The sequence below is a fragment of the Eleutherodactylus coqui genome, chromosome 9 (assembly GCF_035609145.1).
Source record: "Eleutherodactylus coqui strain aEleCoq1 chromosome 9, aEleCoq1.hap1, whole genome shotgun sequence".
Lineage (NCBI taxonomy): Eukaryota > Metazoa > Chordata > Amphibia > Anura > Eleutherodactylidae > Eleutherodactylus > Eleutherodactylus coqui.
The window spans coordinates 127,146,896-127,165,384 of record NC_089845.1 but is presented as its reverse complement, the minus strand read 5'-3'; the positions used below and the strand labels follow the sequence as shown (position 1 = coordinate 127,165,384).

General features: G+C 50.5%; 1 protein-coding gene across 2 annotated transcripts in view; it reads left to right on the top strand.

The window, feature by feature from the left end:
- Nucleotides 1–1,707: 1,707 nt before the first annotated feature.
- Nucleotides 1,708–18,489, top strand: part of RALYL (RALY RNA binding protein like) — a 157,468-nt gene continuing 140,686 nt past the window's right edge. For both annotated transcript variants that reach the window (XM_066578490.1, XM_066578488.1), the window contains exon 1: nucleotides 1,708–1,826. The gene's annotated coding sequence lies outside the window, so the exon portion shown is untranslated. The remainder of the gene's footprint in view (nucleotides 1,827–18,489) is intronic.

The window sequence follows — 18,489 nt, the reverse complement described above, 5'->3', positions numbered from 1 at the left end:
AATAAACAAAATCCGAACAAATATAGCTAATAATATAATCGGTATCGCTGCGCCATAAACGTCTGATCTAAGTAACGCATGATTGACCCCGTGAGGTGACCGTCGTCAGAGAAAGACACGGCGCAAGAATTGCGCTCTTTGGTCGCCCCAAGAAAAATGTTATCCAGAGCGATCAGAAAGTCGCATGAATTCTGAAATGGTAATAAGAGAAACCGCAGGATGCCGCGCCCACAACGCGTCATGAAGTCCGGAGACAGCGGCAGAAAATAATGGGATTCTACCCCAAAGATTTTTTTTTTCTTCAATAGCACAGCAAAAAAAAACCTCCATAAATGTCGCATCGCGGCAATCGTACCGCCACACACAGTGACGCTATAATACTCGCTCGGTACGCCATATAAACAAGCGCACCCCCCTCAAAAATGGTGGAATTACATTGTTTTTCCATTCCACATAGACCTGTTTCACACGGATCAGATGTTCGTGACCCCCACGCTTTTCGGCTGGTTCCCTTCCCATTGGTGATGTTAGGATGAAGGCGCCGCCTTGTTTGTCGCGTCTCAGCGCAGGAACTTGGGATTTTCGTGCGATGCGTTTTTAACATTATAAACTCCTATTAACCTTTTTATGATAAAAATCGCACAAGTTCATCGCGCAATTGTTTACAAGTAAAGGCATCGCTGTTGCTTAAAAATCGCGATATTGCCATGATTTTCTCGCAGCGCTGGCGCGATCACCCGTGTGGGGCGGCCCTATTGAAAACCACAGCAAAGCGTCGCGAGGGAACAAGCAGCGCTCGTGTGTGGCCCCAAGAGGAGGGGCTCATGTTTGGGGGACGCACAACTCTTGCGCGATTCCCAACCAACCTCGTGGAGGGGAACTGAAGTCCGTCCGTCTCACATCCGCGCCGCAGGGGCCATCACAGGTCCGGCTCAATATACCGCCGCAGGCAGGGCCAATTCTCCTGTCTGACGCCGGGCAGCCGAAGGAGAGCAGAACGGACCCCAGTGCAGTCAGGGGGTCCGCCCGGCGCTGTTCCATTCAGCTGCAGGGATTCCCCTTTTTTGCTCCCTGAACAGTGCAGGAAAGCAGAACCCCCCGGCAGGGCGGCGGCGGAACCCCTGGCAGATTGGCAGAACCCCCGCAAGGACAGTGGGACCCCCATCGCAGATATAAAACCACCGGCGCACAGGAGGAAACTAGAATTGAAAAAAAAATGCTGTGTCATTAAAGGGTTAAACGAAAAAAGGCTTGGTGCGGTGTGGGCCAGCGGAGCAAAATGTGATTGTTCCCAGCAAGAGAAACCAAGTCATCCTGTAGATCTGATACCCTTTAATGGTTAACAAAAAGACATGATGTTACAGCGAGCTTAAAGGGTTAAACACAGCTCTGTGGGCCATAATTACTAAGCGGCCCCTCAGCCAGCGCACAATGACAGCGCGCTCACACAGCGAGACTTCTGCTTCCGCTCCTCCCCCACCGACAGGCCGAGCACACCCCGCTATAACTCCGCCCTACCCCAATCTCATTGGTAACTCCGCCCCGCCTACATGTGTCTCAGTCATTACTCCGCCTCTGCCCCGCCCTCCCCTGCGCTCACTGATAACTCAGTCCTTCGCCGGACCCTCCCTCTGCCTCACTAGTAACTTACTGATAACTCCGCCCTCTCCCTTAACCCCACCCTCCTCCGGCCCACTCTGATAGCACCACCCTCCTCCGGCCCACTCTGATAGCCCCGCCCTTCCCCGGTCTCGCATTTCCTGGGCTCAGACTGGACAGAAGCTGCGCGTGTTGTCAGTGAGGAGCGCGGTGTGCAGCGACTACCGGTGAGTAGGACGGGCGCGGTTTGCTCTGCAGTGCAGGGGGAGTAGCGGTGGTAATCCCGGCCTCTCCCCGCAGCGATATGTCTTGCTCGGTGTCCCGCGTTGTCTTGGCGCGTGCGCAGCAGGATGAGCGCCAGGGTAGCGCCGGCTGCGGACTCCGCGCGGTGTGGGGGAGGCGCCTATAGAAGTGATGGAAAGTTGGGGGGCGGCCGTGCTGCGGGGACCGGGGTCTTCCTCGTCTGGCCAGTGTTGGGACAACAGAAGCCCTGCAGGCGGCGCTCTTCCCTGCTCTGCACTGCTGGTGTCCGGATTCCGCAGCAGCTTGCGCTCACTGCACTCCGCGGCAGGATGTGCCTAAGGCCTGATGCCCACGGATGGACTTCTGCCGCGTACAAAGTGGTGGCAATCCCCGGCGTTTCGCCGCAGCTATTGGGCTCTATTGAATCTAATGGCTCTGTGTCCGCGCTGTGGAATACCGCGGCATGGCCTGTGTGCAGCAGGGGTACGCTCAGACAGTTTCCATTGTAGTCAATGGGAGCCGCCCGTCACACTATACACAGAGGACGCATAGCGGGAATACGTGCCCCACTGGTCATGTGCGGTACTGCTCCTGCGCGGCGGAGCGTCCTGCGGATCTGGAGGTAAGTATGGGGTCTTTGGGGGGCGCTGTGACGGAGCCAGTCATGGCCGTGTACATAAGGCCTTAGGCCCCCTGCACACGGGCGGAAATTCTGCGGCGGGATTTCTCACAGGATTTCCGCCCCTGCCCGCCTGCATTACAAAACGCGATTCTATGCAGACGGCCGCGACTTGTCCGCGTGAAAATACACAGAAAACGAATCGCGGCATGCGCTATATCTGTGCGGGCCGCGGAGAGGGCCACCCTGAAGTGTCACTCCTGGCGCCGCTCCGCTCTGCGCATGCACCGGCACATTAGAGAGCCGCGGGAGCAGGTGAGCCGCACTGGTGCCTGCAGGGGCGCGGGGCGCAGAGCATCTAACCCGGCCGTCGAAATAGACCGCAGTTTTCTGCTTGTGGAGGAGAAGTCTCATCCCGCTGCCGTTCTGTGCGGCGTCCACTGAAGTCCATGGAAGCCCTCCGTCCGTGATCATCATTACGGAAAGGTCACGGTCCGCGGCATCACATAGCAACGGCGCGGCAAGATCTGTACTGCATATGTGTACCGGCTGGCACAGGGTACGATGGAGAGGTTCGCGGGGTCACCGGCTGGCACAGGGTACGATGGAGAGGTTCGCGGGGTCACCGGCTGGCACAGGGTACGATGGAGAGGTTCGCGGGGTCACCGGCTGGCACAGGGTACGATGGAGAGGTTCGCGGGGTCACCGGCTGGCACAGGGTCGGTGGTGGCAGCGCAGGGTCGGAGTCTTCTCTGGGATCCCGCATGCAGGCAGCCTAATATGTGTATAAAACCGCTGATGGAGGAGGGCCGGCAGGCAGCGGTGTTGCAGGGTGTGACTTTGGCAGCCTGTCAGACAGCCGACACCTGCTGTGTATGGAGGGGGATGGGCTTCCTATCCCGGCACCTGGGGGGCGTACGTCTATGCTCTTTAGGCTGAAGGGGTTAATCTTTTAAATCTGGGCACCTAACTCCTACCGTGCTGTGGATAGTGCAGGAGTCGGCTGTGACGGGCAGCCAGACCCCTGCTGCCACAGCGGGGATCAGCTAGCACCTCCATCTCCACTGTTAACCCGTTATATGCTGTAGTCACATGTGGATCGCAGCATGCAAAGGGTTTCGGAGGGTGGCAACTCTGTGTGCCGGCCGGTCTAATGGGTTGCCATGGCAACCAGATGCATACAGTAGCGTCCGGATCTACTACGAATAGCAATAGTTCATTGCAGTGTAGCGGTATTGCAGTGTATTATCATGGCATCGCAGGCTCAAGTCCCGTATTAGGACAAAAAAAGTTAAGAAAAGGTAAAGTAACCAACACATTTTCTTGCGCACTTTCCCCTCTGTTCAGAGAAAGTAGTATTCATAACAATCTGTACGGTAAACTGAACCCCCTTTACATCCCGCACCGATAACAGGGCGGATAGAAATACTAAAGAACAGTCAAAAAGGGTTTTGTTTTTTTTTCACCTCCTCAAAAAATGCAATAATAAAGTTTGTACCCCCAAAACTGCAGCTAAGGACCGGCTCAGAGCCCGCGATGGGAATTAGACCTCTCCCACGGGGCGACAGTCGCATGATTCTCTTGTGTTGTGACAAGTCGCTCGTATGAAGCCTTCCTCGGGGTTCCTTCACATCAGATGTCATGTAGCCTGCGACATTACGAGTCAAAACCCCGCGGGCGTCACGATATGCGGCTTGTATTCTGTCTCCCCACGGAGCCTTCCTCTGTTGGACCACTCTAAACCACGCTCTTCATGCCATGCAACTCTGACGGTATGAAATACTACTTTAAACACCCTAAAATAAGCCCTAGCTGCAGGAAAAGAATACATCAGCTAGAAGCGCTGTCTGGCTCCACTGCAGCTTCTTCCCGATCCCCGCACTAGTCTTCAGCGTCTCTTCTGGCCGAGGATTGGAAAATCTCCGCCTCCAGGAAAGGCTGCTTCTGATTGGCTGAGGGCTGTGGTTTCTAGGGATGCAATTTTTTTTTCCTGCAGTTAGGGCTTATTTTCGGGGTAGGGCTTATATCCCCTTTTGCACATGATGCTGCAAACTCGCGCAACTCTGCAGCGCCACAAAATCATAGTATCGCTGCGAGAAAATGCAGCGATGTCACACGGGCCACCAAGGCGGGATCTCTGCTGGGTTGTTTTTTTGTTTTTCTTGCGGCGACATCGGGTTGTCTGGGTGAAGCAGGCCTAAGAGCTTGGCAAAAAGCAAAGGGAAAACGAGTTTGTTTTTATTTATTGTGTAAATGTGTAAAAACCTAAAACCTATTTTTTGTTTTGTCGTAATCGTAGCGCCCCGCGGGGAGACGTGTCGCGTGTTTATGCTGGATGATTAAAAAAAAAAGGCAGAATTGATGTTTTTTCTTCACATCCTATAAAAAAAGTTCCACAATACATTCAATGCACAGAGTGGTGCTAAGAACCACAGTCCGCCACGCAAAGAACAAGCCCCCCTACGGCCATGCTGATGGAGAAATAAGGGTATGGTTTTTGAGAAGTAGAGATGGGGATCCCCCCCCCCCCCCCCCCAAAATGGCCTCTCCGTAAGGCGTGTCTCACATGCTCTTTTTAATCACGGCATAGCGCTTCTATTGGTTTCAGTGGGGCCTCGCAGACCTGCGCTCAGTCGTGGCGTTTTCTAACGCAGCAATATTCGAGGGCTGTCTGCTCTATCTTACCGCGTTTAGCGCTTATCACCCATCACAATGATGGGGGCGCTAAATCCTGCTGTCGGCCGCGGGAACCTTGAGCTGCACCCTGAAGAATCCAAAAAGTTTTTGTGTAAAAATAGTTTATCCTTACAACAGAAAAAAAAATAGGGCGATTAAATTAATCGTAATCGGCATTAGGAGACCTGGGGATTAAGAAATGGGAGGAGCTAGAACCCGTGACAGAAGCGGTGTGGGTGCTGGGGGCGGCTGTGAGCGCTGGTGGTGAGAAGTCTGCTCGAACCCTCCGCCGGGCTGCCTCCACGCTGCCCCCTTGTGGCTTGAAAGTTTTAGGCCTCATGTCCACGGGGTAAATCGGGCCCGCCGCGGATTCTTCATGGAGAATCCCGCAGTGTGTCCCTCCTGCCCCTCGGACATGATGCTAAAAAATAAGAATTTACTTGCCTGTCTGGACGCTGCGGACCTGCCCACCGTCGCGGCCGGATCTTCTTTCTTGGGCCCGGGGGATGTGCTCGGCACGCCGGCAGCAGAGGCGCAACTTGAAGCTCCTGGGCCTTGATGCAAAACCTGTAACAGGGCCCCAACTGTAATGCTTTACTCATAGTACTGGGTTCCCTATATGGAGGAGAGGCCTTTAGGCCCCCTAGGGCTCCTGGGCCCGGGTGCAACCACTTCCCCCCACGTGCCGGAAAAACGCTGCAGATTTTAAATGACAATTATCCTGTGGACATGAGGCCTAAGTGTGGGGCCTTGGGAGCCTGTGGAGCACCAGCTGCGGCAGAAGGCGGGCCGGGGAGGTGGCGACAGTGCAGAGCAGTACCACTGCTGAATGGCTGGGGAAGACAGTGCAGCAGCGGTTCCCGGGGAACCTGTGGAGCAGCAGCATCGGCCATCGACATGGCAACATACACCATCAGCGGGGCCGGGGAGCCTGCTACAGCATGCAGCACAAGCAGCAGTGAGTGGCTGGGGAACACATTACACCAGCAGTAGCAGGATCCGGGGACCCTGTGGGACGGCGTGGAGGAACAGCAGCAGCGCTTAACAGCGGGGGAAAACACACTGCACCAGCGGGCCACGGGGAGACTGTGCAGCTGAACACACAGCAGCAGTGGCTGGGGAGGCTGCAATACTTACAGCATCTGCTGGGAGATGAATACTGCCCTTCCAGGACCTGCAGGGGAGCCATCTCATCAGCCAATCAGGTTCAGGGGGCGTCACCAGACTGTCAGTGCTCTCTCCAGCACTACTTCCTGGTGGTGTCAAGGTACAATAATACCCTATCTGGTATAAAGCTTTCACCCCAGCAGCAGTAAATCCTCTGTAGAATGAGTCCCTAATTATGTGGTATATAGGCATATAAACCTGATGCAGCTTCTGTCCTGCGCTCAGCTGTAATATGGCTGCTGGTTACACTGGGCCTGTATTGTATATGGCTAGGTCATGTGATGCAGGTGCCCAATGAAACTGTTGCCCATACGCAGTGACATTGGCTGCATGCTGACCTCTGCAGCAGGGGTTATGGGAATTTTGATTCCCCCCCCCCCCCCCCAAGATTTTTGCCCAAAATCGGTTTGGACAAATTTTTATTTGATTTTGTGAAAATCGTGACGGCTGTATCGCCCGGCCGATAAATATGAAACGCTAGTCCTGGATATATTGTAGCCTTGGTCTGCGGTCTGTAGTCAGTGGGGGGGCCTTGGTCTGGGGTCTGTAGACAGTAATCTCTGGTTCACAGCTATGCTAGGAGTAAGAGCTTTGTTCAAAACATGGAAACACAAAGTTTTTGTTTTTTTTTAAATCATGAAATTTTAAATACTGTGTTTTCGTGCTGGACCCCACAGAGGTGCCAGTCTTGTTCCTACTATCGGAATAATCGTTTCGGGTCAGGATCAGCCTGATTTTTCAAAAAAGGCTGTCTGAAAAATCTGTTCCCAATTCCCATTAGAGTCAGTGAGAGTAAAAATCAGGTTCACTAATTTGTGAGTTCTGTCTGTATAGCACATGTATATGGAAGGAGAGAAGGATGTTCGGGGGGGTCAATACTATTGCTCCCCCCCCCCCCCTTCCTTTTTTTTTTTTTTTGCAAAAATTGGCCTGACTACACACCGGCCGACTGGCAAGCAACACCAATATTCTATCTCTCTAAGGCCCCCTGCACATGGGCGGAAATTCCACGGTGGGATTTCCTGCTAAATTTCCGCCCGTGCCTGCTGCCATAAGATTGCGTTACAAAACGCAATCCTATGCGGACGGCCGTGATTTGTCCGCGTGAAAAGGCACGAGGAAAACAAATTGCGGCATGTTCTATTTCTGTGCGGGGCTCGCAGAGGCTCGCACAGCAATGTCAGTGGTGACGGGCCGGCTCCGCTCTGCACATGCAGCAGCTGGCACATCACAGAGAGAAGACACAGAAGCAGCTGAGACGCACTGGTCACTGCAGGGGCACGGGGCAGATCTCGCAGCGGGATCTGACCCGGCCGTCTGCAGGCCCTATGGCTAATTCTCCAAGTATGTTTTAGAGGCAATCAAAAAAATGTTGTTTCAGGTGGGCAGAAACTTCAAGGACAACTGTCACCAAACAGGACCGTAACAGGAGGGCAGTCTTCACACGGGCAACTCCAGTGCTTCTCGTGCAGAAACCTGATACTGCGGATAAAACAAGGCGGCTCCTGCTATATCTGGACATAAGCAGACTTGACACTTAACGCTTTATACAAATTTTGCTTTAATATTGTAAATTGAGTTATAACACAGAGCCAGTCATGCTTAAGGTTGCTATATGGCCGGGTTCCCTGAAAATAAGCCCTAGCATGATTTTCCAGGATTTTTGAGGATGCTTAAATATAAGCCCTAGTCCAAAACTAAGCCCTGCTCACAGTTAATTAGTTTACTTAAATAGTGTCCAGGCAGCTATACATGTAAAAAAGTGAAATATTTTTGAGCGCTTGATAGGCACTCGGCATAGGCAGGCCCTGGGCCTTTCAGAAGGCTCCCGGCTGCCTAGCAACCACACAGCGTCCCGTGATCTTATCAGGGGACACTGTACAGGGCCCCTGAACCTTGGTTGCCAGCTGTTCTTACAGCCGGCACCAGTTCTGACCAGCCGTGCCGCTTGTTGGAACTATTAACGTTTTAAGTACTGCTGCAGACAGCGGTATTTAAAGCGTTAACAGTTCCACCCCGCGGTGTCGGGACTGGTCCCGGTTGTAAGAACAGCCGGCACCCAGCGTTGTATGAAGCCGGATCCAGCCGCGATCCCCTCCATACAACCATTTGTTCGGACGTACGCACAAATGTACTTGCGAACAGGTTTCTGGAACGGAACCTGTTTGTAAGTAGGGGACAATCTGTATTATCATCCATTATAGTCAGATACTCCTGCAGTTCTGCCGTTGGCCACATGATGGCACCCTTGTACTACTGTTTTCTTTTTTCCTACGCTTTTTTTTTTTTTCCTAAATGAAAACAGAGAGAAGGTAAAAATAATAGCGCTATTACATATAGACTCCCATAGGGCGTCTCTATAAGGCTCAGTATTCTATTCCTAAAGGAATGATTTCAGTTCAGATTATTAATATGGTGTAAAGAAGCCGGGCAAGAAATATTTTCCTTACGGGCACATACAGAAATACCCTTTGTGTACCTCTGTATAAGAGCTACGGTGTGCTTGCAGTATCACAGATCCATACATCGCTGGCCTGTATTAAGGATACATTGGAGTACAGTATAAGGTTGTAGCTCAGCACAGACTGCAGAATGATTCATCCCATATCTAGGTTAGTCAATACTTGTACAAGAGGAGAATTGATTTCCATAACTAATGTAAACTTCAAAGACTCATATCGACGGAAAAGGATAAAACGCATGTTTTAGAATAAGCCATCATGTGTATATATGAAGGATTACACTATTTCTGGTTATTATATGACTTGTGTTTGCATTTATCACCAGTATTCCCTTCTGTAAGCTTTCTCTCATTTTCAGTTCTCTGAGCTGTTGGGTGTAGACTAGCTGCTATGAGGTCCCCCATACACTGCACATATCAAAGAAGGGATTCTCCCTGTCTCTCTGTAGCACATCATCAGAAGCAACAGCAGTACTGAGCAGTGTTGATGTGAATTCTGCATTAGTGTGAGATAAACACTTACTAGAATTTTCAGCTTTACTGCCTGTGTGTGTCATGGCAAGCTGTGTGCAGGATCAAGTAGATGGGTGTTGGTGTGGTGGGGATTCCATGTTGTGAAGGCGCCTGCGCCAGACCCCAAGTTTCTGTTGGTGAATGCATACTGTGACTTGGTGGTGGACACTGAGGGAGCTAATAGACTGAAGTCAGGTGGCAGAAAGACCTCAGAAGATGTGTTTTTGGAGACGTGTCAAGCTAAAAATCCTGATTTACATCAGTTCACTGACTAATTATACATAGGGTCGGCCACTAAGGCTGCCGGTCCACGGGCGATATGTCACTGTGTTATCAATTCAGCCACAGTGAACGCTTTCCATAGGCAGCCCGACGTCCACGAGCGGAGAACCATAGCGATTCTCCACGGTGAGCCTATTAGATAGGCTCATTGTGGAGACCTGTCAGTTCTCCCCCAGTTTATTAGTAGCAGCAAATGCATAAAGGACTACTTAAAGTAGTCCTGGATATTCATTAAGTGCAGGCTAACCTCACCCATCCCGCCTTCGGCTAATGATTGACAGCTGTCTGCTTATTACTGTGGCAATCGTTGGCTGTGGGTGTGGCTAGCCTGTAACTCATTAATATGCTGGACTACTTCTGTGTCTGGCTGCTACTAATAAAATCAAGATACAAATACAGAGGTCGGAGCGGAAGGCTCCACTACCAACTCTGTGTAGTGGCCGGTGCCTATAACTGCAGGCTGGGGTCTCATTGTAATCAGCGCTAGCTGTGCCTGCAGTTACAGGTGCTGGCCACTGCAAGGAGGTCGGCGCAGAGATTCCCGCTGCTTCCCCTCTGACCTCTGTATTTGTGGAGCTGACAGCATGTGTTCTCAGCTGATCTGTTGGCATCCTGAGCGACGGACTCCAGCCGATCAACTACTAGTGACCTATCCTGCCCCTCTAAGACGGCACTACTAGCTCCCATGTAACAGCACGGGAGCGAGGACACAGGGACGAGGGTCGGGCATCGTTTACTCGACACCCGTCCCGTGTAAATGGGCCCTAACTTAAAGGGGTATTTCTGTTGTGACTTTTTTATAAGTCCCAGATATGAAAGGTGTCGGCCAGGTTTATTTACAGAGTTATGGGTAGAAATTGCACAGATATTACTTTTTTTTTAATCCTGTCCATTCTTTGCTGAGGTTTCTAAAGTTGCCCCTAGTCGTAACAAACCTGAAGTTAGAGGGGACGCAAGTTAGTGGATTACAGGATGTCCTCTGTGAATAATTGAAATGACTATCTGCGACCCCCTGTACCATAAAGCTTATGGAAGAGCAGCGCTGGCCGCCATGGCATTGGTCCTCCGGAGCGCTGCTTACATCACCCATTACATGGCAGTAACTTCAATGGATGCTTCATTTCACCTGCAGTAAAGTAGCCAAAGCGATGAGCTTCTTGTTGTGGGATCTGAGTGGTGGAGCACATTTACACCCCAAGGCAGACTTCTAAACTGCTCATTAATGGAACATAAGAATTCTAGGACTTTAAAGGAGATTTCCAACCTTCTGCAAAACCCAATATAAAAAAGCATATGCAAAAAATAGGCACATGCTGTCAAACACCTTGTGACAACCACCGGTATGTAGCGGCCCGGAAGGGGGGGGGGGGGGCAGCTTGCAGAGATAGTGCCGGGTAAGACGACATGCCCGGTAATGGCAAATAGTTTAGAGAACAGTATAAATGAGGAGTTTGGGCAGATGAGTCCTTCAACACTATAAACAGATTGTCACATGGACTAACAATTAGTGATGCTCCATACAAGGTGCAAAACTCCACTGGTTAACCGGTATACCTCGCCTTCTCGTTAAGGGCTCATTCACACTGTGATACACGGTGAATGGAGTCAAAGTACATAGACTTTCATTGATCCTTTCACATGAGCGTGTAAACACTGTGTAAGTACGTGAGAAAAAGGGATCGGCATTCTCCCTCACCACGTATCGTGCAGCGAGAGCCCTATACTTGTGTATGGGTAGCATATGCAGCCCTATCCATATGTAATACATTGCTTATGGGTAGAGATGAGCGAACGTGTCCGTTACGGACACATCCGCACCCGGACACCGGCTTTGCCGAACACTGCAGTGTTCGCGCGTAAAGGTCCGGGTGCCGCCGGGGGGGCGGGGAGATGCGCGGCGGCGCGGGCGGCAGTAGCGGGGAACAGGGGGGAGCCCTCTCTCTCTCCCTCTCCCCCCCCACTCCCCGCCGCACCCCCCCGCGCTGCCATGGCGGCCCCCGAACTTTTTCGCCCGAACACTGAAGTGTTCGCAAAGTTCGGTGTTCGGGCGAAAAAGGGGCGGGGCCGAACGTGTTCGCTCATCTCTACTTATGGGCGTCAATATATATGTAGCTTCGCTAAAAGACACAGCCGGGGATTAAAAAGTTACACTGCGCATGACAGCGTGCATGAGATACTGTTGTGCACTGGCTACTCTACACAATGATAGCCGGCTCACAGACCTGTAAAACGCTGCGTGACTCAGCTTATTTCCCTTGGCAGCAGCTTATCTCCCAAGAGCAAAGGGTTCAGGTAGTTGAACTCTAAGTGCCGGGTTCTTATCCTGCACATCTGCTGTTTAATGCCATACACACCAGATAATTGGCAGGTTCAGCCGGTCTATACCTTATGTATGTGACCACCCACAGGTAGTGTAGGGGGAGGTCCAAACACAGGACTTTTAGCTTATTGTGCCCAGATGAATGGTCAGCCCACAGTTTAGAGTTCTTGGCGGTGCAGAGGGAGCAATCCCGTGTCAGGCGCAGGTAAAATTGGGAAAGAAACTACTGACGACGACCTGTCCGTGCGTGGGTTTGTGAGTGTCCTACAAGCACCGCCCCTGATCACATGACAGTGACATCACAGGTCCTGTACGCACACAGCCGCTGTCCAGCTAGGTGTTTGTTAGTATTCAATAGCAACTGAGGCCGTGGGGGGGGGGGGTGTAGTCTGCCCGTAATCTGCACAAGGATGCAGGACCTCTAATGTCACCGTCATGTGATAAGGGGCGGACCATGTAACTCCCTCACTGGTGCCGAAGGACTTTGATGACGTCACCGTCATGTGATCAGGGGCGTAGCATGTAAGACATTCACTCTGGATGAGCGTCAGGCATGTGATCAGGGGCGGTGCATGTTGGTGACGTCATTACAGGTGCTTCACCTCTAGTGCTGTTGTATGGGATGAACAATGTATGTAGCAGAGCTGTGCGTGTGTGTGGCGTGCTTGTAGTAGAGCTGTGTGGTGCATTTCGCCACCAGAAACACTGGTACTATAACTTCCTAATAATTACTAGTCGATGTATAAGAGGAAAAAAAATCCATAGCTTTATTCCATCTTGACTTAAACGATAAAAGCCCGGACATCCTGCTCCACTTACGCATTTCAAGCCTGATATGATTCTCATGTCGCAGGTGGCGGTGTTGTGATGCAGATTCATGATGCAGTACACCAGAAGTTATAAAAATATACAATATATCTGTATGAAAATGAGTAATGTTGTAATAAGTAACTTAAAGGGAACCTATTAGCTGTCTTGGCTAAGTAAACCAATAGCGGTACAGTTATGGAGCTACTGTCTGTTTGCTTTGAATGTGGCTACAAGCATACCGGTGTATTATGAACACCGCATCCAAATGAGGCAAAGCGGTCCGGTGGGCCGGCCGGACTGTCTCTGCTAGCCGCATGCTTAGCTGGGAATGACACCCCTCTGGCATCCTCTGACATGGGTGATGCCTACTACTTCATCCACACAACTCCTCTGAAGTCTCGCGGGTACTGGTGCATGCGCAGATACATTTTCCCTCCTTTGGGCAGAATCACGGAGATTATGGTATAAAAGGAAAGTATCACTTATTTTGTTTTAGTTTGCTACTTAAAACTAGACAGTGAAACACATTCCTTTTCTTCTAATCGGTTTTACTTTCTGATGGCAGATTTTTTTATTCTCTTGCCTGTACATTACTATGGGAGCGGCCATCTTGCCTGAGCTGCACTTAAAGGAGATGTCTCGAGGAAGCAGTTAATTTTTTTTTTTGCCCAGTCCCCCCCATTAAACACACATTACTAAGCCCCCCTGTAAATGACATTTCTAGCTGGTTCGTACTTACCGTTCCAGCGTTTCAGCAAGTTATAAAAGTTTCCTCAAGATGGCCGCCGGCTCTTTCCCAGTCGCTCGCTGCAGCCCGACGTGCGCGCTCCCGAGACGCCGCCAGCTGTGTCTCCATGGCAACCGGACGCATCGCAGCCGCCGACCAGACGCCCCGCAGCCGCCGACCAGACAGCAGGTAACCGGCGCTAGCCCCCGGCTCCCCAGCGCTAGCTCCCCCGGCGCAGCGACAGCCCCCCCCATCGCAGCGACAGCCCCCCCGGCCTAGCGCTAGCTCCCCCGGCGCAGCGACAGCCCCCCCGGCCTAGCGCTAGCCCCCCCGGCGCAGCGACAGCCCCCCCGGCCTAGCGACAGCCCCCCCCATCGCAGCGACAGCCCCCCCGGCCTAGCGCTAGCTCCCCCGGCCTAGCGACAGCCCCCCCGGCCTAGCGACAGCCCCCCCGGCCTAGCGGCAGCCCCCCCGGCCTAGCGGCAGCCCCCCCGGCCTAGCGGCAGCCCCCCCGGCCTAGCGGCAGCCCCCCCGGCCTAGCGGCAGCCCCCCCGGCGCAGCGGCAGCCCCCCCGGCGCAGCGGCAGCCCCCCCGCCCGGCGCAGCCCGGCGCAGCGGCAGCCCCCCCCCCCGACCCATCACTTACCTGGGAGGCTTCTCGGGGCTGCTGGGCTGGGCTGGGCTGGTCTTCTCCGCTGGGCAGCTCCAGTTTCTGCACCTTCCTCTAACAGAGGATGGTGCAGAATGGCCGCTTCAGCGCGCTCCCGAGCAGTGACAGCTCGTCTGCGCATGCGCAGAAGAGCTGTAGCGGGGAGCACACTGAAGCGGCTCGTGCTGAATGGAGAAGACCGGACTGCGCAAGCGCGTCTAAAAAAAGCAAGCTGCCAGCGAATTTAGACGGAACCATGGAGACGAGGACGCTAGCAACGGAGCAGGTAAGTGGAATAACTTCTGTATGGCTCATATTTAATGCACAATGTATATTACAAAGTGCATTAATATGGCCATACGGAAGTGTATAACCCCACTTGGTTTCGCGAGACCACCCCTTTAATGATGCTTTACAGCAGAAATCATTGGTCGTTCACACAATGGACAGGAGGGGACTAACTGACTGAGCGAGATGTCAAGGCATGTTCTGTGACCTGTGGGGAATGCGTTGTGCACGGAGGGTGAAGAGATGAGCTGTGACCTTCTACCTATTGTGAATGGTGGATCCTTTGTAAGTGATTTATAGGGGATGAGGAGGATGATTCTTCACAGAACAGGAGGTGTTGGCCTACTAGTAAGCTTATTGATTTAGAGAAGGATGCTTTTGGGTACTTTTTTATTTTTAGTTTTTTTTAAACATTGATCATGACATGGAAAATAAAAAAACATAACATTTCTTGAGCACCATAGACTGGTAGAGTTGGAAGGGACCTCCGGGGTCATCTGGTCCAACCCCCTGCTCAGTGCAGGATCACAAAATCATCCCAGACAGATATTTGTCCAGCCTTTGTTTGAAGACTTCCATTGAAGGAGAACTCGCCACCTCCTGTGGTAACCTGTTCCACTCATTGATCACCCTCCCTGTCTAATATATTATCTGTGTCTCCTCCCTTTCAGTTTCATCCCATTGCTTCTAGTCTTTCCTTGTACAAATGAGAATAGGGCTGATCCCTTAGCACTGTGACAACCCTTCAGATATTTGTAGGCCGCTATTAAGTCTCCTCTCAGCCTTCTTTTTTCCAAGCTAAACCTTCCCAGATCCTTGAACCGTTCCTCATAGGACATGATTTGCAGACAGCTCACCATCCGGGTAACTCTTCTCTGAACTTGCTCCAGTTTGTGGATGTCTTTTTATATGGTTCAAACAGATTTTATTTAGTTATGCAATCAACTAATGCGGACAGTTACATCATGGATTTATCCACCATATCTTGCCACAAAATAAACATTGTTCATATACCGGTAGCTTACTTTGTGAAAAATGACTAGATTTTTCCAACCAAATAATTATAAAGAAAACTTCAGAAATTAGAGCGTAAAAGAGACAAAGAAAACTTCTACTACATCCGGTGGGAGCACCGCCCTCATTCGTCAATTTGTACCTTTGTGCATTAACTGGAGCTGTAGCAACTTACTTGGCAATGTCCCCTTTGAGGGTGGATGTCTTATATAAATTGGGGTGCCCAGAACTGGACACAGTATTCCAGATGAGGTCTGACTAAGGAAGAGTAGAGGGGGATAATTACCTTACATGATCTAGACTCTATGCTTCTCTTAAAGGGGTTGTCCCGCGAAAGCAAGTGGGGTTAAGCACTTCTGTATGGCCATATTAATGCACTTTGTAATGTACATTGTGCATTAATTATGAGCCATACAGAAGTTATACACTTACCTGCTCCGTTGCTGGCGTCCTCGTCTCCATGGCGCCGACTAACGCTGTCTTCTCCTTCCTATAGACGCGCTTGTGCTGTGCTGTCTTCTGCTTTGTTCAATGGAGCCGCTCCGGCGTGCTCGCGCCGCCGAGGTCTTCTGCGCATGCGCAGACCAGCTCTCCGGCCCGAGCACGCCGGAGCGGCCCCATTGCACAGAGCAGAAGACAGCACAGCACAAGCGCGTCTATAGGAAGAAGACAGCGTTAGTCGGCGCCATGGAGACGATGCCAGCAACGGAGCAGGTAAGTGTATAACTTCTGTATGGCTCATATTTAATGCACGATGTATATTACAAAGTGCATTAATATGGCCATACAGAAGTGCTTAACCCCACTTGCTTTCACGGGACAACCCCTTTAATACATTCCAGAATTGTGTTTTGAGCATGAGTCAACAGTGTGATGCAGCAGCAAAAAAAGGCAGTCTATGATCTATAAGTATACCTACGTCTCTTTCACAATTCCTCCTATTGTGAATGCACTCCGCTTCACTTTTCTTGCCCAGATGCAGGACTTTGCATTTCTCCTTGTTAAATACCATTCTGTTAGTTGCTGCCCACTGTTCAAGTGTGTCTAGATCTTTTTGAAGCCTTTTCCTCTTCAATTGTCCTCCTAGCTTTTTGTCAGCAAATTTGATCAGTTTCCCCTCAATTACCTCATCTAGATTATTTATAAAAATGTTGAACAACACTGGGCCTAGGACAGAGCCTTGTGGTACCCCACTTGATACATTCTTCCACTTGGATGTGCAGCCATTTATGACCACTCTGACTACGATCACTCAGCCAGTTGTGAATCCACCTAACAGTTGCCTTGTCCATTCCATATTTGGTCATTGTCACATGTTTTACGAAAATCAAGATCTACTATACCGCATTTCCCTGATCAACACAGTTGGAGGTTCTGTCTAAAGGCCGATTTACACTGGACAAATTTTGGGCAAACTATGCCCGACGCTAATCCCCCGCATTTACTCACTCCCGTGCTGTTACACAGGAGTGATTATTGTTGGCTCGCTCAGAGCAGCCAGCAGGAGGAGATTTCTCTTCTTGCTGACACCCCCCCCCCCCCCCCCCCCCTCAGTGTAATGGAGAGCGAGGAGAGAAATCTCTTCCAGCCGCCATGGCCCCCTGCTGGTCGCTCTGAGCAATCCAGCAATACTTTCTCCTGTGTAACAGTGCGCGAGTTAGAATATGCGGGGACGAGTGTCGGGCATTGTTTGTCTGACATTCATCCAGTGTAAATGGGCCTTTAGACTCTGCTTCTTACAAACCCATGCTGGCTCTGGTTGGTTACTCCATTCTCATACAAGTACTTGCGTAAAGATCTTTCCTGATATAGAAGTCAGGCTCGCAGGCCTGTAGTTTTTTTGGATCCACCTTATTTTTTTTATTTTGAAGATGGAGACATTTACTCTTTACAGGTTCATGCTGCCTGAATCACGGGCAGCATGTACCCAGGACTGATATTCCTATTGCCCCTGTGTATGTATATTTTCTGAAACACTGAGGAGTTTCAGAATAAACACACTTTGAAGTTGGACTTGGAATGGAGCTTGGAGTCAAAGGTGGCCGCTCTGGCCTCTTTCCACCCACAGCATGTTGACTGAGAGCTCTTTTCCTTAATACAAAAGGGGAAAGTGTTTTTATAATATATATACACAAGGGCAATAAGCATACCTGTTCCCGGGTTCATGCTGCCGGTGGTTCAGGTAGCATGAACCCAGTGACAGATTCCCTTTTAACATCTCGTTTTATCCAAGAAGTCCTCTTTTGATTACACCTTCCCTTTAAAAACTCCTAAATGGAGTAGGCCTATAATGTGGATGCCAATATCTAGATAGATCAGTCTTTTACCGGTGTTTGCATTGCCCTCTGAAGAGCCAACCCATCAAATTAGAACTTACTGAGCTTGATCCAAATTGGTCTTGGTTTCTAGCCATTTGCTGTCATACTGATTATGTGTATTACATTTTATTTATTGTCTGTTAGAACATTTCCTCCCCCCCCAAAAGACACAAACTTGCGCTCGGTAACCTGCTGGGATTCTTATTAAACTGCACAATCTTATTCCTCACTCTGTAATTCATAATTGATTTAAGCAGATTCTTATTAATTAAAGGTATTGTTATGAGGGACCTGGCTGAGAACATGACTTCCATCAGCCTGTACATCAGCCGATAGGAGACACATATTGGAAGTAATTAGCATGTGCAGAGCAGCATAAAGCACTCCATTTCCATAAGATATATAGTATTACGGCTTCAGTACGAGAGACCTTTATTCACAAGGACACTAATGAGTTCTCAAGATATACCGATGTTTTAAGTGGAGGCAGTGTTCCCTTTTAGGAAACAAGTACTGTAGATTGCATTGTGAAAAACTAAGCAAAGGATAATATAGGGGGGGGGGGGGATATCCTAAATACAATGGGTGTACAAGTGGGTGCAAAGGGAGATAAGCAAGGTATCCATTCATTCTCAAAACGGTGAACAAACCTGGTAGCTAAAGCAAACGCCTTCGAATTGCAGTGCCGGACGTAAGTTGGGCGGTACAGTGTGCAGAATTTTTTGTTGTTGCCCTCCCCAAACTATATATTGCACTAAAATACTGTAGCAGAATCTAGCTCATCACATAGATACAACAGAACTA